General features: G+C 56.2%; 1 long non-coding RNA gene across 3 annotated transcripts in view; it reads left to right on the top strand.

Moving 5' to 3' along the window:
• Positions 1 to 5,227: 5,227 nt before the first annotated feature.
• The window catches only part of LOC131515933 (uncharacterized), a 31,514-nt gene continuing 14,743 nt past the window's right edge, over positions 5,228 to 21,998 (top strand). For all 3 annotated transcript variants that reach the window (XR_009263750.1, XR_009263752.1, XR_009263751.1), the window contains exons 1-2: positions 5,228 to 5,398; positions 7,135 to 7,240. This is a non-coding gene — a long non-coding RNA (uncharacterized LOC131515933). The remainder of the gene's footprint in view (positions 5,399 to 7,134; positions 7,241 to 21,998) is intronic.

The following is a 21,998-nucleotide window of genomic DNA, read 5'->3' as shown; positions in this document are numbered from 1 at the left end:
TTCAGTGAGGGCAGCGCCCGCTCCCCCGACCTTCGGGGCTGGACGCGGCTTCCTTCCTGCCTCGGACTCTTCTCCTGAACGTGGAGACCCTGTTGCCGCAGAGACAAACTCCGGCGGGTCCTTCCTCCATCCTCTCGTTGGGCAGTTGGTTCGTTTATCCAGTCATTCAAGTACGCTGGTTTGCTGCTGTCGGTGCTGGGCGTGCAGTGACGGTGGAAACAGTCCCTTCCTCTCTGGAGCTCCTAATCTGTGGGGGAGGCAGGTGTCAGTCCGAAAGCTGCCAGGATGAGTGTAAAAGGACAAGCAAACCAAATGACAAGTGCTATAAAGGAGAGTATGGAAGAGGGGCGGGTGGCTGAGCCAGGAAGACCCAACAAACCGAGTTTGAAGGGAAGAGCGGGGATGTGCAAAGGCCCTGTGGCTCGGCTGGAGGCAACATGGCTGCCGTGAGGGAGGACGGGAGTACCCGAGAGTCGGAGAGGACGGTAGTGGCACAGGTGGGGATGCTTGGTCCGCGGGCTACCTCGGCTTCTGTCTCCCAGGTTTGGCGATTAACTTCAAGTTTGTCTTCTGTTTTGGTCGCTGGCTTGCCCCTACCCCAACTCTCCGTGGTTCTGCACGGCTTCTGAGCGTCGGACACACCCTCCACCTGGCCCCTACTAAGATGTGCGCTCTGTGGCCTCTGTGGTGGGGTCCCCTCGCCACTTACCAGGCCAGGTTGCTGGGTCTCAACCCGAGGTTCTCATCCGCTGGCACTGTGGTCGTCTGTAGGCTGGGGGAGAGCCGGGCAGCCCCACCTCGGGCCTCGTCTCTACCTTACCCCACCGCCCTGCGTTTTCACTCGGCCTGACTGTTCCATGTAAACGTGACAGGTTCCCCGCGAGGGAGGCTGTCCCCAGAGCTGCAGCCCCAGAGCCAGAGCGTGCCAGCCTCAGCCCATTTCAACACCGACCCTGCCACACCCTGGGGTTGGGCTGGAGCCGGGAAGCCGTGGCTTCTCCTCTGTCTCCCTTCCTTCCCGGGCCTATCAAGTGTCCTCTTCCTGTCTGGAAGTTTCCTGGCACACCATCTCCTCGTCCCTGCCCGGGCCCCGCACCCCGTGACTACTAGGGGTATCCTCCCCACATTCCAGAACACATTCTGTGGACCTCAATCTATCAGGTTTGGCTTTACATATTTCTACAAATAAGAGAGTATTGGTTTGGGGCGCCTGGGGGGCTCAGTCGGTTGAGCGTCCGACTTCGGCTCGGGTCACGATCTCGCGGTTCGTGAGTTCGGGCCCCGCGTCAGGCTCTGGGCTGACGGCTCAGAGCCTGGACCCTGCTTCGGATTCTGTGTCTCTCCATCTCTCGGCCCCTCCCCTGCTCATGCTCTCTGTCTCTCAATAATAAATAAACGTTAAAAAAATTAAAAAAAAAAAAAAAGAGAGAGAGAGTATTGGTTTAAGGTCCCCCAAACCACATCCTCTTAATAGCAGCACATTCAGTGAGTAGCAGTGGTTAGGATCAGGCCCCCTCTGGAAGGTTCCTTCTGGACTCCATAGAGCTACTTCCTTTTTGACCAAAGAGCCATTCTGGGCTCGTCCTCACCTAGATGTCTGCCTCTGGAGTCTTCAGTCTGGTGGCACCAGCTCCTAACTCGTGACAGAGCCCAGGAGGGTCTCACAGAGCCTGTGTGTGCCCGTTGGGTGTTCCTGCTCGGGCGTGCAGGCATGCGGACCCATCCCAGGCCGGGCCCTGGATCCCGGCTCTCTGCCCCCCTCTGGTGGTGCCCTGCCATATTGCCCTGCCTGCCCTGGCTTGGCCCTCGCGGGCGGGGCACCAGCGGCCAGCCCCAGCCATTTGGCCCCCTGGGAGAGGCGTGAGAGCAGTTTAGACCCCATCAAGGTGGCCCTCGTCGTATGAAACGGTGTTTCCCCCGCTAACTTGTTGCCAGGATAAAAATCAGGGAAGGGTAAAAGCCAAAGACTCACGGAGTCCCTGGCACCCGCCAGGCCTTTAGTGAACACGTGCGTGTGTTCCGCAGGAGGGCGATGAGGCCGGTGCCGGTGTGGACGGAGCCGAGCCGGGAAATGAGCGTTCCAGGGGCTTGTGTGAGTCAGAACGTGTGTGAGAGGCAGAGCCGGGATACAGGACCACGGCACGGAGCAAAGAGATGACAGGGAGGGCGCGGACTTCTCCTGCTCTTCGTCCCGAAGGAGGCAGGACGGCAGAATGTCACAGGCTTCCTTCCGACAGGGCGGCCTCCTCCAGCTCGCCCCTCCCTCCACCTGCCCCACGAGCAGAAATCCGCATCCCTCCAGGCCCGGCCGGCGAGCTTGGCCAGCGAACAGTCACGGCTGTGCTTCCCTGTGTGGGTCCCACGTCCCGAGTCATACCGTCCCAGGGCTTCGGTGGGACACCACCTTGTCCCTCATCCAAGTGTTTTGACTTTTTACCATCTGTTTGCTAGTGAGAACTGGACTTAATGAGGCAGATCTGGACTTCAATCCTGACTCTGCCTTTTACCAGCTATGGGGAGCCTGGGATGCTTCCCCCGACCTCCGAGCACTTCGGTTCGACATCTGTGCAAATGGAAATCATGAGCGTGTCGCTCACGTGCTGTTGTGGGGATCAAATGAGATAAAATATACCAAGGGCTTAGCACAGCTCCGGGCACATAGTAAGGGCCCGGTAAACGGTAGAAGGTAGTGTTAGAATAAAGACCACTTCTCTCTCTCTCTCTCTCTCTCTTGAGCCTCAGTTGTGTTTTTGTTTTTTTGTTTTGTTTTGTTTTTCCGGTCATATTTGCACGAATTGCATAGATTTGAACCCATAACCACTCCGTTTTCTTAAGTTATTTATTTATTTTGAGAGAGACAGGGTGCACACACAAGCAGGGGAGAGGCACAGAGAGAGAGGAGAGAGAATCCCAAGCAGGTTCTACGCAGTCAACACAGAGCCCAACGTGGGGCTCACTCTCATGAAGTGTGAGATCATGACCTGAGCTGAAATCAAAGAGTTGGAGGCTTCACCGACTGAGCCACTCAGGTTCCCTGAATCCATAATCACTTCTAATGTAAATATGTTTTTGCAATCAACTTTCTCCCTTTACATTTAGTTTGGTTATATTTCGCTTCTAAAAGATTAACATCTCTGCTGTTAATTCTGTTCGTGTTTTCTTTGATGGCTTGAAACCTGAGAAAATTCAGGGCACCTGGGTGGCTCAGTCAGCTGGGCATCCAGGTCACGATCCCAGGGTCCTGGAATCCCTACCCCGGTTCGGGCTCCAGGCTGAGCACGGAGTCTGCTTAAGATTCTCTCTCTCTCTTTTTCTGAAGTTAAAATTAAATAAAGCCTGAGAAAATTCGCATTCCTCCACATGTCTGATACATCACTCTTTTTTTAAATAAGTTTATTTATTTATTTTGAGAGAGAGAGAGAGAGAGAGAGAGAACAAGCTGGGGAGGGACAGAGGGAGAGGGGACAGAGAATCTGAAGCAGGCTCCCAGCTGTCAGCACAGAGCCTGATGCTGGGCTCAAACTCACGAACTGTGAGATCATGACCTGAAGTCGGATGCTTAACCGACTGAGCCACCCAAGCACCCCCATCCCTCTTTTATACTCCTTGTCGTGATAAATCGATGTATAAGTGAGCAGTCAGTGAGTGGAGCTGGGAAATACATGAGCTGGTTTCCCCAGACGTATCATGGGGGCCTCCCCTGCCAAGGAGGCGGCGGAGATTGATAATGGAGAGGAGGCCCTGGGGCAGGTTTCCAGCTCAGCACTAGAGACATTTGGGGGCCAGATGACTCTTTGTTGCGGTGTGGGGGGGGGGGGGGAGCATCTATCCTATTCATGGTAGGATGGCCTCTGCCCACTAGATGCCAGTAGATCCCTCAGTTGCGCCAAGCAAAAATGTCTCCAGACATTGTCAAATGTTCCCTGGGCGGCCAAATCACCCTGGATGGGACCCGGCCGGGCTGACTGTTGCCCGGAGGCCTCAGTCTTAACGTGGCAGTGCCTCAGGGCACCCAGGTTATCACAACCATAAAATCAGCTGGATGCGGCCGTTGACGGAGCAGAAGGCCTGCTGTGGGCACAGGTGAGTGATGGGGCCGCGGTCAGACTGAGGGAGGATCTCATCGAACATTGCTCGTTAGAAAGTAAATACTGATCTTTTGGGGCAAACTGCTTTCAGGAATTTTTCCCGGTGGTCAGTTTGTTCAGGTGATGCCGATCCTGAAGACGGCTGCCTCGGGAGGTCTAGAAACACAGTGAACCAGGCAGAGGCAGGCCTGGCTGGGGTGGAATGTGGTCTCTGAAGACAGGCTCCCCCCCCTCCGCCCCTGCCCGCCGCCTGCTCGCTCTCCCCTCCCACTACATGTGGTTTCAGCCATGTCCTGTTGTCCAACACTCTCCACTGTACCTCCAACGGTGACCATTAAACAGACTCGTCCTTTGGAGAATGAGCTCCCTGCCTCCTCTTTCTCCAGCTTAGGCCATGCTCTCTGGATGCCCAGGGCCTCGGGACCATAGGACCATAGCCCATTCCCACGGCTGCTGGTCCCACGCTGGACCTCGGAAGAAAGGTGGAAAGTCACAGTTCAGTGTTGGAGATTCTTGAACCGGTCCCAGCCCCAGGGTTCCTGACTCAGTGAGTCTGGGGTGGGGTCAGGGGATTTGCGTTCCTAACGACTCCCCAGACACTCCACTTTCTTTGATAACCACTACCTGAGAAACGCGAAGAACACGACGAAACTGGGGACAGTCGGGTGATGCGCCAAGCTGGGCGGAAGATCTGGCCCAGGAGGCCCAGTCGTCTCTGGCCTGAGGGCGCTGCAGGGCCCCAGGGGCAGCTTCTGGCGTCAGGATTCCCATGTGCCGGCGCAGGGGTGCAAGCACCTGCCTTCCAGGCCGGGAGAGCCCAGGGCCCGCGTCCTGACCTGCAGGACGCGGGACTTCAGTGCCACATCTGGGAAAATCCGGGACATACCACCCCGCAGGCGGCTGCCAAGGGGTGGGGCTCCACGATGCCCTGCCCATTTGGTGGGCGTGTCGATCCCACAACACCGCCCCTCCCTGCCCATCCAATCAAAGCTCTGGAGCCTTGGGCCAGCCTCTCAGGAAGGGGCCGGAAGAGGAGGGTGCAGCGAAACAGCAGCCAATGGGAAGCCAAGAGGTAGGGATGCTCGGTTAAACTCCTCCAATCACCTGCGGCGTAAACTCGGGGTTTCACCCCCCGATTGCAAAGCCGCGAACCTGGGCATCCTCCTCTGTCCCACCCGGACGCGGATGCAGGGCCGGGCTGTTTGGTGTCAGAGTGATTAGTACTGGACCCTGGGGTCGGAGAGCTGAGCGTCCGGGTCCTGAGGCGGCCGCTTGCGAGCTGGATGGGCTTGGGGCACCTGACCTCCCTGGTAGGTAAAAGGCGGTCGTACCCCGGGTCCGCGGCGTGGCGTCGGGGGCACGCGGAGCCGCAAGCCTACGCGGAGCCGCAAGCGCAGGCCCAGCGCGCTGTCGGGGCTCTTCCCTCCCCCCGCGCTCACCGAGGGCCACCTCCGCCTGTGTAGACGACGCGGAGCGTGCTGTGCCCCCAGATTCCCAGGTTGAAACCTACTTCCCGGTGGGGTGGTTCCGAGACGGCGCCCCGGGAGGACATGGGGTCACATGGGTGGAGCCTGCGGGACTGGGGCTAGTGCCCTTCTAATAGAGACCCCAGAGAGCCCGGGGCGGGGCGGGGGGGGCAGGGTCCCACGTGGGGGCACAGCCAGAGGGGCGGCAAGCGGGACTCAGCAGACACCTTATCCCGGACCTTCCGGCTTCCAGAACCCGGAGGTGCCAGCTGTCACTCGCGGAACCCCGAGGTGTAGACTGTCACCTGAGCCCCTTGCCTGTGGTGTTCTGTCCCAGCAGCCGCGGTGGACTTAACAAAACCTCCCCCCGGCCATTGCACCTCCAGCCCAATGCCACAAAACCCCGGGTCACTCCTGAAGAGACGGTGGCCCCGATGGCCCCGAGGACTGATGTGGGACTGCCTTCCAGGAGCTCGGACATGGAGGTCACCAGGACGTCCTTTCGTAGACTTTCTGGAGGTGGTTTGTGATGAGGGTCCTGAACCAGAAACAGATATTGGGGAACAAGGGGTCAAGTTTCGAAAGGTGTCCCCAGATCTTCCCTGGGGTCCTTGGAAGGTGGTCGAGGAGAACCTGCCACCTCCCCTCCCAGCTCCCTCTCCCCATTACCTCTGCTCTTCCCAGCTCTCACGTCCCCAGGCTACGCAGGAGCCCGGTGTTTGTCTCTGTCCCTCAGGTCAGCGCCCACCGGAGAAGGCTGTCTCTGAATCCAGCTCCCGATGGGCCTTTGGGTCCCTCGCCCCTCCCCCTCTTTGAGGTCTCTTCCTTTTCTCTCTGCCCCTTTTCCACCTCGGTTCGGCTCTCTCAGTTTCCCCTCTTCAAGATCTGGTCGGGTTTTGTTAGGAGAGGAGCTGGGGAACCACAAGACGGGGGACCCGGGATGGCCCACAGCCAGAGGGGACGCTGGGCCAGTGATGGGAACTGTGTCATTAGGCTGTAGGGTTAAGACGTTTTTCCTTTCTATGCTTTCTGACCAACTTTTTTTTTTTTTTTATGATTTGTCATTGTTGAGATGGGACAAAAGTCACATTCAGACTGTGTCACATGTCGGTGGTGTTGAGAGGCAAGCCATCCCAGCAAGAGGGGATCCCTCGTTCCCTCATCCCAAATTTCTTCTCCTTTGCTCTTCACCGTGCCCTGCAGTCTCTGTTCCACTGTCCTGTCTGTGCATCCCGAGAATAAAAGGGATGACCAGTAAAACCCCGGCTGGCGGGGAGCAGGGCTATAGTGTTTCCGTGTGTGTTGTCGGGAAGGGAGGGTGACGGTAGCTCCCAGATCCTGGACAGGAAATACCACAAGGTTTTGTCCCTTCCGGGCACTGGGCGCATCCTGCGGCCCACAGGGGTGACGAGGGACACGGACCCAGCGGAGCACTGCCCGGGCACAAATGCCATTCTTAGGAAGTAAGTGTCCTTCGTGCCAGGCCGGCCGGGCTGAGGCCTCTGCCAGAAGCTCGAAATGGGACATCAGTGGTGTCCTGGGAATCTAAGGATTGAAGCTGGACTCTGTTACCGTTGCAGCCCCACAGCGGACGAGATGTTCACTGACCTCACGGCCACGGCTGACACGCAGAGGCTGTGTGAGAGCTTCTGGACGCACGGAGTGGCGGGCAGAATGGGAGACCAGGTGAGCAGGGCCCCGTACTTGTTGGTGAGGAAGGACACCAAAGGCAGGGGTACGTTTTGAGGAGGACGTTGTTGCTGATGCCCCTGTAAGGCGGGCAGAGGGGGAAGTGGGGCCGCTGGCGGCTCCTGGGGGTTCATCTGAGAAACTGGGGCGGCCTGGGCAGAAGGCTCGTCTCTTGACTCTTTAGCGTGTCTGTGACCAGAAGAGAGCTTCTCTGTTGCCTCTCTTCTACATCAAAATATAGGATTGTGGCTAGGTAATTAGAAACTTGGGGTTTCTTTCCCCTGCTGGACCGCAGGACCAAATTACTCCCATTCTTAGTGTGGGCCGCTGCTGGGCCATTTTCCCGAGTTCTGAAATGTTACATATTTGTCCTCGCGATGGTACCGTTTGTGGTGGTGAATGTGCAGTTATCCAGGAAGGTCTCGCATTGTTTTCTTTTGCTTTCCATCGCGAGGCTGGAAGGAACTCAGCCCCTCCTACCAAGAGCTGCGCAGTTGGTCTGACAAGTAATTAGCCCGTAGAAGTGAGTAAGAAGCCTGCCTTCCAGGGGCCACAGACAGATTGGAGCGCCCCCGGGGGCACTTGGCTGGGCGGGAGCACCTGGAAAGCAGGTCAGATTACGAGAGGTAGAGGGTCGGGAGCCCTTCCCGACACCCCTGAGCATTCCTTCTTTGGGCACCTGCTGTCTCGTGTTTTGGTCCCTGTGGGTGTATAGATGTCTGAAGAGTGAGCTTTCAGAGATGAGCAATGATGCCAGATTCCATGTGATAGAATTACAGGCTGTCCGAGGTGGAGGGGCCCTTTGAGAGCAAGCTGACCCCGAGACCAGAAGTCCCAGGTACCCAGCTTGCTTGGTACCAGGGCCGGGTGGTGAGCAGAACCAAATGTACCAGCTGGCCAGCTCGTGCTTCTTTGCCACCATCTGCTGTGTCCGTGAGGAGTCGGGGGAGCAGGGGAGGGATGCTCCCCTGTACTGTGTGCTGGGCACGGGGCTCAGCGTCGTCCAAGTTCATCGTTCGCTCGGTGCTTCGGGAGTACTTCTTGACCCAGGTTAAAGCTCCAGGCCAGTGGCCTGCAAGTGTACATCTAGGGACCTTAGGTGGCTGCTGAATGTCACCCAGGGACTGACGTCTGTGCACCGTGGAAGAGGGAACCCGTGGAAGCACGGTCAGACGCCTGCTCTTCGGGTCCTCTTCTTCCGTCCTGGAGGCTCGGGCCCAAACGTGGTCCTCAGGAGCCCGGGCCACAGTAACGAAACAGCCACGGAGACCAGCACCTCCCGAGCGCCAAGGGGCAGGCGTTGGGCACAGCGTCCCAGTCTGTCCTCACCTCAACCCTGTTATCATCTCCTCGTTTCCAGAGGGGAAGATCAAAGGCCCACCCAAAGTCACCCGGCGGAGACAGGCTGAACACCACGTCGGCCTGACCCCAACGCCGGCAGTCCGCACCACTGAGCCGTGCTCTCAGCAGACCGTGCCTTTTCACCGCAACACGGAACACCACAAATTAATTACCGACAGAGCAATTATAGACGTGTTCAAACAAATTGCAAATATGAGTACAAGTGCACTCTATTTACAAAGCCCTGGAAATGCTTTTTGGGAGTTTAGAAAAACACACACTAAGGGGGGGGGAAAAAAACAAGGAAGAACTCAAAACCGAATTTACAAATCGTTTGTACAATAATAACGAGAACTATGTATTATAACAAAAGATGAAAACTCAGCAGAAAAACTACCAAAGGATGTGATTAAGAAGCTAAAGAAAAGAAGTTGCATACATGGCCCAAAATAAATGGAGAAAAGTTCAAATTTTTTGACTAAAGAAACAGAAACCGAAGCAAGAAAGGATTTTGGAAAATGACAAAACCCGGTGTGGGGGATGCTGTAGGGAGACAGACGGTGAGGAAGACACTTTCCTGTGCTGTAATGGGGAGTGTAAATGCTTTTGAGGACAAGGACCCTTCAGTGGCAATTTTAGCCTTAAAAATATGTATAACCCTTGACTGTCAATTCCGCTTCTAGGGATTTACCCTCAGGAAATAATCTTTAACGTATATAAAGAATTTTCTATTAAAATGTTCACCACATTGCTAATGTCAGCAAAAATTTGGCAAAACGTTGAAATTTGGCAAAACAATAGGAATTGTAATAAGTAAATATACTGTGCATATAACGGAAAACTAAGTTATTTATTAAAATGGTGGCATGTAAGAATATTTAAGGCATTCCAAACACCTGTAACAGGTTGTTCAGTGAAAACACAGTTTAAAAACAGCAATGCGGTGTAACCCCAATTCTAAAGCACTCCTGACCTTCCCCAGGTGATGGATGGTAACATCACCGAGGGGGGATAAGCCCATTTCGTGTACATCAGGAAAGGGCGTACTGGGAACACGCATCCCCCCTAGGGCATGTGTACCCCAGAATGCATAACCTGAATCATTAACATGACCATTAACATGATCATGATGGGTGACACCTCCCCCCCTCTGCCCTGCCAGCTGCGGGACACCTATGAAATCACTGACCGCTGGCCTGGCTGCTGAGTCAGGAAAACAGGTTACTGTGGAGAACAGTTTTAGGACAATTGACGTCGTCTGAATATGGACTGTGGGCTAGATATCAAGAGATTGGTGTCGATGTTGGCACTATGGTTACATAAGAGAACTACCTTGTTCTTGGGAAACAGACCCTGAAACATTCAGGGGGTAAGGGGCCTCCCGCTTAATCACAAACGGTCCAGAAAACAAATATCTGTCTATATGAGAGTAGTATGTTGTTAGAATCGTCATTTTAATATTCGCAACCACACGGGATATATTTAACGCAACAGCAACAATATCTGTGGGTCTGTCTCCATTCATAGGGAGACAGAGAAGAGGGAGAGTAGATCCGGGTGAGGCGCCTGGGGAGCCCCTCGTACCGTCGTTGGGACTTCTCTGCAAGTTTGAAGCGACGGCAGGACTAACGGTGACAAGAGGCACATTAGCAACGGCAACGTTATTCACACAAGCAGCAATAATACTTTTTCCTTGGTGGTGGGATCGCGCTCAGCGTGTATTTCCATCTCTCTGCAGACACGTGTTTTCTAACATTGTCCGTAGCAAGCGTGTAAAACCGTGTTTAGCTGGTTCACTGAGCAGTCTCAACTCTGGGGCGTCGCTGGAACTGCCTTAGGAAGAAAACCCCCCGTCGCAGCTGCGTGTGTTCTTTTCAGGTCCTTGATGGCATCTCATAAACATCTATAAGCTCCACAGTCACTGTAATTTTTAAAGGACTCTGGCACAGGTTACACCTTCTGTCCCCTGTCCCCCTGAGAGCTCATCCTCTTGCCCCAACGCTGGTCTGGCCTCAGCCTGAGGGAGGTGGGGACGGGAGGGGACATCTCCCTCCGCTGCCCTGGTCACCCTCCACTCTGGTCTCCGGGGCCGGGACCCTTCTGGCCGCTTCTCCCAAGGGTCCCTTGTGGGAGCTCTTCGGGAGGCCTTGAAGGGGCTTCCTAGCATGGCTGCTGTCCGCAGCCCGTCACTGCTCTGGGTCCCTCAGCCAGCGGGCAGTTCATCCCAGTACCTACCAGAAGGCCCACGGGGTCAAAGTGTCCCCGGCTGACCTGGCACCCCCACCCCCACCCCAAGCTGGGTCCTCCTCTGGCCTTTCCCACCTCGGTGCAGGCTACCACCCTCCACCCAAGTGATCCCTCCGTCCCCACTCGCTTCCTCACCCATGCAGCCTACCCACCACGTCTTGTCTGCTCTGTTCCTGAGTATTTCCCCAAACCACTCAGTTTTCCCGCCTTATTTTCAGGTGACGCTTCAGTCACACCCCCTTAGTCCTGGTGCCCACAACCTGCGGTGATCTCTGAGCTCCAGCTCTTTAGACGCGCCCTCGTCTCTTCCTCTCTGTCCCTCCCAGCCCCCTGGCCCTCTGTCCGTGGCCTGCTTGCCTCCTCTGAAGCTTCTGGTCCTGTGAGCGCACGGCTGGGATGGAGAAGGTCCTTAGGGGCACGGGTCGTGCAGATGGGGTTCCGAGTCCATGGGCAGTCCTGGATGAAGACGGGAAACCGTCCCTACCCGCCCCAGTTAGGAGGGAAGGGATTTAGGGTGGGTGTGCGGACCGGCTGCTCCCGGGCACGGGGGTCACTGAGCTGCTCCCTCGGTGTCCACAGCCCTGTCTGGATTTGCCCAGGCTCCTCGGTACCTCGTCCCAAAGACAGTCGCATGTGGGGATTTGTGAGAGTCGGTCGGAGATGCTCTTGGAACTTCTGAGGTTCAGCTCCTGCACGTGGTTGCTGGTCAGCAGAGGCAGACAGAGCTTAGTGGGGTCTGCAGCTCATGCTTGAGGGGGTCCCCCAAGAAAACACAAATTTTCACATCCAGGGTGCAGAGCCGTGGGGGACCCCGCAAGCCTAGTTGCCTTAGCTTCCGGGTCAGTCGGCCTTTCTGGTCCGAGGCTACAGCTGAGGACAGTGACAGCAGGGCCACGGGATCCCCGTGGTCAGGGCGGTGCTGAGGTCGCGACAGGCCACAGTTGCGCCAGGACCTCCGACTCGGGTCGGGCAGGCTCGGGGCGCAGTCTAGGCTTTGTGTGTGTCATTAGCCGCGCGGCCGTGGAAGATTGTTTCAACTCGGCACCTCGGGTTCCTCTTCTGAAACTAAGTGGGGTCACTGTTCTAAAAGGTTCCTGTTTCCCCTTCCAGAAACGCATCCTTACAGCTGAATTCAAATGACTCCAGCCCGTTTTGTGCCAGTGAGGAAAGAACCAAGTGCTTATAGTGATGATGATAAAAAAATCTGGGGGCCCCTGGGTGGCTCAGTTGAGCATCTGACTTTGGCTCAGGTCATGATCTCACAGTTTGTGGGTTCGAGCCCCGCGTCGGGCTCTGTGCTGACAGGAGCCTGCTTTGGAGTCTGTTTCCTCGCGCGCTCTCTCTCTCTCTCTCTCTCTGCCCCTCTCCTGCTCGCGCGCGCTCTCTCTCTCTCCTTCAAATATAAACATTAAAAAAAACTTTTGTAACTTTTTTTTTTAAATCTGTAGCTTAACTATCCCAGGCATGAAAGGCATGGTGTAACCCTCACTCCCGCCCCACTTGGGAAAAGAGCACTTCGTCGGGGGCTGGGGGCTCCCTCTGCTTATCTCTGGAGGGTTCCCTGGCCACCGCCCTAGCCCTGAGGGTGAGGGCTGCCTCCCCGCCCCCACCCCAGTCTCTCTCAGACCCAGCCAGACTGGAGTCCAGCCTCGTTCTTTTGCATGCAAATAACCCCCCCCCCCCCCCCCCCCGCCCCGAATATTCTTGGCTCCTTGACAAGCATCAGGTGGCCACTCAGGCATGAGTTTCTTTCCGGGCTCCCCATCCTGTCCCCTGGTCCAGGGGTCTGTTTCTGTGCCAGGTTCTTACCATTTCGATTACCAGAGCTTTGTAATATATTTTGAAATCAGGAAGTGTGATGCCTCGTGCTTGGTACCTTCTCAAGACTGCTTGTGACGCTTCAGGGTCTTCTGTGGTTCCATAGAGGTTTTAGGATTGTTTGTTCTATTTGTGCGGAAAATGCCATTGGAATTTAAAAACAAAATTTTTTTTAATGTTTATTTATGTTTGAGAGAGACAGAGACAGAGTGTGAGCGGGACGGGGGCAGAGAGGGAGACAGAATCCCAAGCAGGCTCCAGGCCCTGAGCCAGCCGTCAGCACAGAGCCTGACGCGGGGCTCGAACTCACAAACCGCGAGATCATGACCTGAGCTGAAGACGCTCGACCGACTGAGCCACCCAGGCGCCCCTGGGATTTTGATCGAGATGCATCGGGTCTATAGGTGACATTGGGTAGGATGGACATTCTAACGATATTAACTCTTCCAGTCCGTGTAGACTGGATATCTTTCCATTTGTGTCTTTGTCAGTTTTTTTCATCACTGTCTTACAGAGGTCAGTGTAGAGATCTCTAACTTTTGTTTTTAAAGTTTAATTATTTATTTTGATAGAGACAGAGACAGTGCAATGAGGGAGGGGCAGAGAGAGGAGAGAGAGGGGGGGAGGGAGGGAGGGGGAGAGAGAGAGAGAGAGAGAGAGAGAGAGAGAGAGAGAGAATCCCAAGCAGGCTCCACCCTATCAGCGCAGAGCCCGACTCAGAGCCTGAACCCATGAAACCGTGAGATCATAACCTGGACTGAAACGAAGAGTCTGATGCTCAGCCGACTGAGGCACCCAGGTGCCCCAAGATCTCTCACTTTTTGGTTAAATTTGTTCCTAAGGATGTTATCGTTTTTGGTGCTGTCGTAAATGGCATTGGTTTCTTTATTTCTTTTTCGGGTAGTTCACTGTTGGTGTGTAGAAGCACAGCTGATTGTTGTGTGTGGGTGTCGTGCCCTCTCAGCTTCGCCGCATTTATCCGTCCTGACGGTTACTGGGTAGAGTCTTCAGGATTTTCCTCACGTAAGATCACGTCATCGGCAAACAGATGATTTTCCTTCTTCCTCTCTGATCTCCGATGCGTCCTTTCTCTACCCACTTTGTTGAGAGTTTTTATCCTGAAAGGACGTTCAGTCTTGCCAAATGCTGTTTCTGCTTCAACCGAGATGATTGTGTGATCTTTATCTTTCATTCTGTTAACATGGTGTCCTATACCACTCACAAAAAATTAACTTGAACTGGATTGAGGGGTTAAATGTAGGACTCGAAAGTGTAAGACTCCTAGAAGAAGACATAGGAAGAAAGCTCCTTGACCCTGGTCTTGGCCAGGATGGTTTGGAAAGGGCACAAAAAACACGTGAAACAAAAGCAAAACCAAGTAAGTGCTGCTTCGTGAGACTAGAAAGTTCCTACACATCAAAGGAAACCATCAACGAAACGAAAGGGCAGCCTACCAAACAGCAGACAGTGTGTGCAAACCATCTATCTGATCAGAGGTTGATTTCCAGAATACATGAGGAACTCCGACAACTCAATCGCGGAAAGATAAACATCGGACTTCAAAATGGGCAAAGGATCTGAACAGACCTTTTCCCAAAGAGAGTATGCAGATGATCAACAAAAGCCTGAAAAGGTGCTCGACAACACCAATCAGAGAAATGCAAATCGAAACCACAATGGGGTGTCACCCTGTACCCCTTAGGAAGGTAGAATCCAAACAAGAGACAGCAAGTGCCGGTGAGGACGCGAGGACGCGAGGACGCGGAGAAAGGGGAGCCTCCTGGCTGTGGGTGGGAACGCGAACCGGGGCAGCCTCCCTGGAGCACAGGTGCCTCAAGAAATTAAAAACAGAACTGCCCTTATGATCCAGCAGTCACACTTCTGGGTGTTTATTTGAAGAAAATGAAAGCACTGATTGCAGAGAATGTGTGCACCCCCATGTCCGTTGCAGCTCTGTTTACAGTAGCTGAGATATGGAGACAAGATAGGGAAGGACCCTACATGTGCACCCGGGAACCGATGGGCGAAGAAACGCGAGATATGTTACCTATTGTTGTGTCATCAAGGAGGAGATCCTGCCATTTGTCGACGTGGATGGACTTCGAGGGCATTGAGTTTCCGGGAATAAGGCAGAGAAAGACAAATCCCGTAGGATTGAATGTGTGTGTGGAAGCTAGAGGTGCTGAACTCCCCGAAGCAGAGAGTGGACTCATCATTGGTCACTGCTGGGGGCGGGGGGCAGATAAGAAGACGTGGGTCAAAGGGTACCGGCTTCCAGTGTCAGATGAGTAGGTTCCGGGCAGCTAACGCACAGCATGGTGACGGGGACGAACGCTACTGTGTTGTGTGCTCGAAAGTGGCAAAGAGAGTAGATTTGAAATGTTCTCACCACCCCAACAGAATGGAGATCATTTGAGGTGAGGGATGTGCTAACTACCCCTATTGTGGCAAAGATTTTATAATACGTGTGTATTGTCGAGTCCTCATATCACACACCTTCAACTCACACGGCATTATGTGTCAGTTATACCTCAGTAGAGCTGGGGAAAGACAGACGTGGGGTCGGGGGCCGAGAGGAAAGACAGAGAAGAGGAACACGAGGAGGGTCCCCTTTTCCATCCTGGGTTCATATGTGACCCACAAAGTCAAGTGTTGATGTGAGCAAAATGGGTTTTGACCCCCTCTCTGTGTGCTTCTTTCTTTCTGGGGCCCCTGCCCTCAGTCCCAGAGGCTTAACGTTAACCCCCCATTACCGCCTGGGCCTCCCTGACCACACACGGTGGCCCTTGTCCCTGTCCCACCCCGCACGCGTCCTCCCCGGCCCTCAGTCCATGTGATGGCAGCTGAGGGCTTGCAGCAGAGAAAGCCAGTTGAACTAGGGGTTTCATTCTCAGGCACCTTATCCCCGGGAAGGAAGTAGCCCTTCTGCGACCCATCCACATGGGCTCCCACTTGTGGGAATATCGGGCAGAATAAGGAAACGAACGTGAAACTGGGCTGAGTGGACGAAGATCATTTCTGGAAAGGAGGGTCAGGTGCCCCCCTAGAGATGAACTTGTATTCATGGCGCCTCCCCTCTATCCCTCAGATCCTCACGTTCTCTGAATATTCCAGGTCTCTCCCCAGATGGAGGGGGGCGGCAGGGTCTGGGTGGGGAGGAGGGGGGCAGAGGCTGTTCACAGGTGCGGTTCGTCTGCAGGCTGGATGCCCCCTCGTGAGATGCGGGTCTTGGGGACGGAGGCAGGAGGGCCGGGGGAGGGTGAACGGGCCGGAGAGCCCAGAGCCTTGCTGCCTGGAGGTGACTTCGAAAGCTCTACTGACTTAGAGCCATGGTGTGAGCTGTTAGAAGTTGCTTTTAAGGGGGTACCTGGGTGGCTCAGTCGGTTGAGCGTCCAACTCCTGATTTCGGCTCAGGTCATGGTCCCAGGGTCGTGAGTTCAAGCCCCGTGTTGGGCTCTGCGCTGACCGTTGAGCCTGCTTGGGATTCTCTCTCTGCCCCTCTGCCCCTCCCCTGCTTGCTCTCTCTCTCTCTCTCTCTCTCTCTCTCTCTCTAAAAAAAAAAGAAACTTTTAAGAAGGATCCACTTGCTGGGGATCAGGTCTGACTGCCCAGCTCAGGGAAGGGAGAGTCAAAGCTCTGAGGGTGGTTGTCCCAGGAAAGCAGACGTGGCCAGGGAACACCGGTGCCTTCCAGGGAGACGCTGGTGTTTGGAGGGTGGGGAAGAACATTAGGATTCTCGTAATACTGGCAATTGTCTGAGGACTAAGGCTGTCCTCGGCAGGGACGGGCGCAGGCCGACAGGGCGGGGGGCGGGGGAACCACGTAGCCAACAGCTCAAGGGACCCTACGGCGCACTCTGCTTGTCACTCAGACGTTCCGTTGTGGGTCTGTGTTCATATGGGCACACCCATGTGTGAATGTTTCCTTCAGGTAATTTCTGAAAAGTGGGGTTAGAGTATCAAAGGGTATGTGCCTTACTGACCTTGGCAAGACCCTGGAAGCATGCTGGAATGAGAAACCCCATTTGATGAGAGTGGGGAGAAGCAGGCATATTCCCTGTCGCCGGTGGGATTGGAAGATGCCCCCTTTCTGGAAAGGAACGTAGCAGCCCGGCAGGCTTTGACATTTAGCGCGATCCACGTGCCTGTCCGGTGTTTCCGTTTGGAGTCCGTCCCAAGGAAGTAAAGATGGGCAAAGATGTTTTTGCTAGGGTCTGGGCAGCACTGTATGTGGTGGTGAGAAATGAGCGAAACCCCCCCCAAGTTGTGGTGTCAGGGGACTGGCGGAGTAACACAGGACACGTCTGGGCACCAGAGTGCCCTTCCTTCAACGTTGTGCTGTTCAAGTGTGTTTACGGACGTCGGTGGTCTCCACACAGCACGTGCGACTCGAGGCTCCTGGGGCTGAGATGTGCCCGCCGCCCTCAGCTCTGGGCCCCCATTTCCTTATTGAGTCAAGGTCAGTGGCGGGGCTCCAGGGGCACTTCTGCGCCCCCCCCCCCCCCCCCGCCGCCGGGACTGATGGACACTCAGCGGTCAGAATTTTATCCGTATGTTCTTATCTCCTCTGTACTTTTTCTAACCTCAGGATTGGGGTCGTCTCTAACCCTCCCTGCCCTTTTTTTTTTTTTTTTTTTGCTTCTGAGAACGTCTTGATGTTTTCCCTTGAAATCTAAGGAAATAGGTGGTGCCCAGTGCCCACACTCCACAGCGTTGGAGGAATTCTAGGACCCGTGGAGCTTCAGGGGCGTGTGGGGGCGTGAGACCGGGACGTCCAGCGGGACCGGGCCTGTGGGCTGTGGTTTCAGTGCCCGCACATCCCTCCCACTGAGGGAGCGAGGGCTGGGCTGGGCGGTGACCAAGCATGCCTCGGTTGGCCGGGACTCGCTGATCCGCGTGCGGAACGTCTTTCCCAGCGGCACCCGGTAGTAGGCTGGACAGCAAGGTGCGATTCCTCTTGTTCTAGGACAACTTATTGCGAAGACAGGTGGTATAATGTATTTGATAATTTGAATTAAAGTAATAGCAATAATACTAACAGCCATGGCCGTTTGTTGAGAAACATAACATATTGTATGTTACCTATTAGACACCATATATCATGCGTTCTGTGCTACATACACGTTAACATTAACATCGGTACACCTTACGTGTTACTTATTATTTAGAATATATCGTAGCCAGACACTAGCAATTGTATCCCTCCTGCCTGAGCTTTCCTCATTGCTAACTCAAATCCAAATGTGAGTGGTTGGGTTTTGGGGGGCGGTGACGATGGCCGGCAAAACCCTAGCCGTCAATTTCTGATGATCCGTTAGGGTTTTGTGTTTTCAGGATGGGGAAGGCAAGGAAGTGGCCTGAACCCTGGGCCTGGGAAGAGTAATGAGGTGGAGTTATTGGGCTGGTGGGGACTCTCTGGGTCGGGGGCTGGGAGGGGCACTGTGCGTGCAGGTTGGTGGACCCTCCGGGTGGAGGGCTGGGGCGGCCGCTGTGCGTGCAGGTGATGGTCTGGACAGGGGCTGTAAGTGGCCTTGCTGAGACCCGCCTGGAGCAGGGGACAGGGGGCCGGTGCTCACCAGCAGCCAACGTGGGAGCCCAGGGCCCCTCCTTGCTTGGGAGTTGGAAGTTGGGGCACTTCTTGAAGGGTTATTGTAGGGTTCGCTTTGACTGTCAGTTCGGTTTCCCTGAGGGCCAGGTGAGATATGCGATGACAGAATTAGGGTTCGGGAGAGACCTCAGTGGGCCTGACTGCTGACTTGTGACCTTGTGGCTCCCAGAACCAGGTCCTGGCCAGGCGTCCCGTGCAGCCATGAGAGGGAGCCGGAGAGTGTCCTACTGGAGAGGAGACGGGGCCTGAGCGTCAGGGCGACCCAGATACTGGCCCATGGGGCGTGTCCAGGGCTGGCGAGACCACACCTGGATTTGTCCTTGGCTCCGAGCGCCCCAGATGCCCCCTTTCTCAGCCCCCCGGGGACCCTCTCCCCTAAGCCCTGCCCTCTTTCCTTCCCTCCCCACCCAGGTGGCCCTGAGCCTCCTCAGCCTCCTTGTCCTGCCTCCAGCCCCTGGAGCCCAGCCGGGAGGCTCCACGACCCCCTCCTCCCCAGAGCCCCCCTGCCGGCCTTCACCCCACCGCCAGATGAGTCTCCCTCCGCGGGAGCATCGGTGGGTGTGCGGCCCTGCGTCTCCCACCCCCGCCAGCTCTCTGTGAAAGCCTGGCCTGTGCGGGTCGTTCTGAGCCAGGCAGGGAGGCGCGGGCGGGGCGGAGACCGCAGGTAGGGCTGTGGCTGCCTCCCCTGCGTGCCACTCCCGGCCCGCCAGCACGCACACGCTCCGCGGACCCGCGCACTGATTTCCAGGCCCGAGTACCCGCCGGGAAGGAGACAAACAGCTGTTTTCCTAGGGTGCTCATGAGTGGCTGCTGTGCTCGTGGTCACCCAGGAGACACGACTGTGCGCAGCAGGGCCCACGCACCCCCGGATGGAGGGCACGGCGTGGCCCCGTGGGCTGGCGTGCTCTTCGGGGCCAGCTGTCCTGTGGGAGGAACCAGGTGTGCTGAGGGCCTGGGCCGCGCAGCCCCTGTGTCGAGAACTCGAGTGTCCGCGAGCTCCGGGCACCTGTCTTCCCCGGGGGGGCCCTGGGCGCGCTTCCTCGGACCTGGTGCACCTGGTCCCCGCTGGTCGCAGGGACCGGGTCACCTCTGCGAGCCTCTCCTGGCCCCTGGCATCCCCTAGGACACACAGGCTCCCACGCCCGTTCCACGCAGACCCTCCAGGAAGGACACGTGGAAGTCTCCACGCTCCCCAGACGCCCGAGACCCCGAGGGGGCCTCCCTCCCCACAGCCAGCTGCCCACGCCGACCGAAGCGCCGTCTCCCACTCTGTGCCCCGCAGGTGCTCCCATATCCCCAGCCGAGTGATCTCCAGGCACACACGTAGCCTGGTTTGTCTGCCAGTGGCGCAGCCCAGGACGTCCCGGGCCGTCACGTGTTAGCAGAGCTTCTTCGGGGAGCTGTGGGCCACCCAGCGGTTCCTGCAGGGGGCCGCACGCGGACAACTTACAGCCTCCCCTGTGACGTTCCCGTTGGCCAACCTGCCAGGAGGGCTGTCCCCGGCCCTTCAGCCCTTCGGCCCACGCAGCCCTCGACCTCAACCACTTTGCTGATTCGCTTCCCTCTCTCTCCCGGTCACCCCTTCTCAACGCCGCTCCTGCGTATCTGCAGCCGTAGAAGTGGCTGGAGAACAGAGGGTCTTTACAGGACTGGCTGCCTCTTCCTCAGAAGGCTACTGTGGTTATAAATAGCAAAGAAATTGTCTTCCTTTACACAGTCGAGTTTAACGAGCCAGGAATTCCCCATCTCGCAGGTTGACGTTGTACACGAGGGGCACCGACACGGTGTGCACTTGGGTCGCTGCGTGGGCTCCTTTCCTGGACTCCCCCCGGGAGTTTGCTCACTTCCCCACAAGCCTCGGAGTGTGAGGGTGCCTCATTGCCCCCAGCGGGGTCCCCCCACCTTGTGTGCTGACCATGCCCTCCCTCAGGCCAACCCTTCATGGAGGCACTAAGGATTCTCTCTTCTTTGTTTTTGTTTTTTTAAATGTTTATTTATTTTTAAGAGAGAGAGAGAGAGAGAGAGAGAGAGAGAGAGAGAGAGAGATCGTGAGCTGGGGAGGGGCAGAGAGAGAGGGAGACACAGAATCCAAAGCAGGCTCCAGGCTCCGAGCTGTCAGCCCAGAGCCCGACACGGGGCTCAAACTCATGAACCTTGAGACCATGACCTGAGCCGAAGTCAGACACTTAACTGACTGAGCCCCCAGGCGCCCCAAGAATGCTCTTTTGTCCTCCTCCTCTACCTTCCTTGTTAAATTAAGGCACTGCATTTTTTTTTTTTTTAACGGAATGGTTTTGTATTTACAGAAGTGAGTGAACAGAATGGAGAGCTCCCGGGCACTCCCCTGCTGCCCCACAGACTGTCCCTTCTGATCATCACCGGCTTACCTCACCATCGCGGTACATTTGTTAGAATTCGTGGAACAATTCTGGCACGTTATTGTTGACTCAAGTCCAAGTTTACTGGCAGGTTTTCCCCTAGCGTCTCTTCTCTGCTCCGGAACCCCATCCAGGACACCACATTACAGTCCTTAGTCCTCGGGTCTCCTCAGGCTCCTCCTGGTGGTGACAGTTCCCCGGACTCTCCTTGTTTTTGGTGGGCTCGGCGGGTCCGCTCTTTTGCAGCATATGCCCCTCTGTCGGAATCTACCGGACGCATTATGCACCATCAGACCAGGGCTCTGGGCTCTGCGAGGAAGGTCACGGGCACCGTCGCACTGTCTTCAGATGCCATTGGTGTTAGTGGCACACGGGCTGCCGACCCTGGCCGGGCCACCTGGCCGAGGAGAGCTGTCAGGCTGCCCTGGGAAGTCGCTCCTTCCTGCCCCTCCGCCCGCCGTGGTGTCTGAGGGGGGAGCACGCAGCCGCCATCAGGGGCCTGGGGCCGAGGGTCCTGTCCACCTGCCTGAGGGCAGGGAACGCACACGAAGCGTTTGCAGTCCTTCCGCGTGGGACACTTGTCTCTTCTCTTTTTCTCTTTTCTCTTTTCTCTTCTCAATAAAGTATTGCTTTATCCCATCACTTATTGATAGCAGGATGGACTCAGCGGTATTTATTTTGCGCCCCGGCGTCTCATCCGATACTGCTTCACTGACTTTGTTGCTCAGGTTGTTGGCGCTCCGGCTACGGGGGCTCTCTCAGTCGGTCTCCCGGCCCTTTGACAATCCCGCGTCCGCGCCCTGTGTGTTTCCTCACTTTCCTCGTGGGGCGAGCTGCTCCCTTCGCTTTTTTTCATCCCTGGTCCTGTTCTCAGCTCTCTGTTTTCACAGCGAAACGTGCCTCAGCTGCCCGGGGCCCAGAGCAGGTCCAGCCCTCTCCCGTGGCCGCCCGGTGGCTCTGAGCAGGAGTCATTCACTCCTCCTCGTCACTGCACAGGGACTTGGACAGGTGGAGTCGGCAGAGGACCGGAGTCCGAGCCTTCCCCTGCGGGGTGCGGCCACTTCCTTGCAAGTGGGGGGGAGGGTGCCTCCTTAGCCCCCACCTGGAGCAGCCCCCTGCACTACGCTGCCCCCCGAGGGAACGCGGCCGTGGCCCCTTGGCCCGTCCCCGCCAGGACACCGCCCGGCCTCCGGCTCGGCTTGGGCTGTCGGCAGTGCCCCTCCCCACCAGGTAACAGAAACACGCCCTTGGGGGTAACTCCCCAGCAGCCAGCCGTGGCCCCTGAGCTCCTCGGGCAGCTCTGAGCTCTGCTCCCCCCCGCCCCCCCCCCCCCCCCCCCCCCCGCCCCGCCACCATGGAAAATT

This window comes from Neofelis nebulosa, chromosome 7 (assembly GCF_028018385.1).
Source record: "Neofelis nebulosa isolate mNeoNeb1 chromosome 7, mNeoNeb1.pri, whole genome shotgun sequence".
NCBI classification, from domain to species: domain Eukaryota; kingdom Metazoa; phylum Chordata; class Mammalia; order Carnivora; family Felidae; genus Neofelis; species Neofelis nebulosa.
This window is presented reverse-complemented; position numbering and strand designations above follow the sequence as displayed.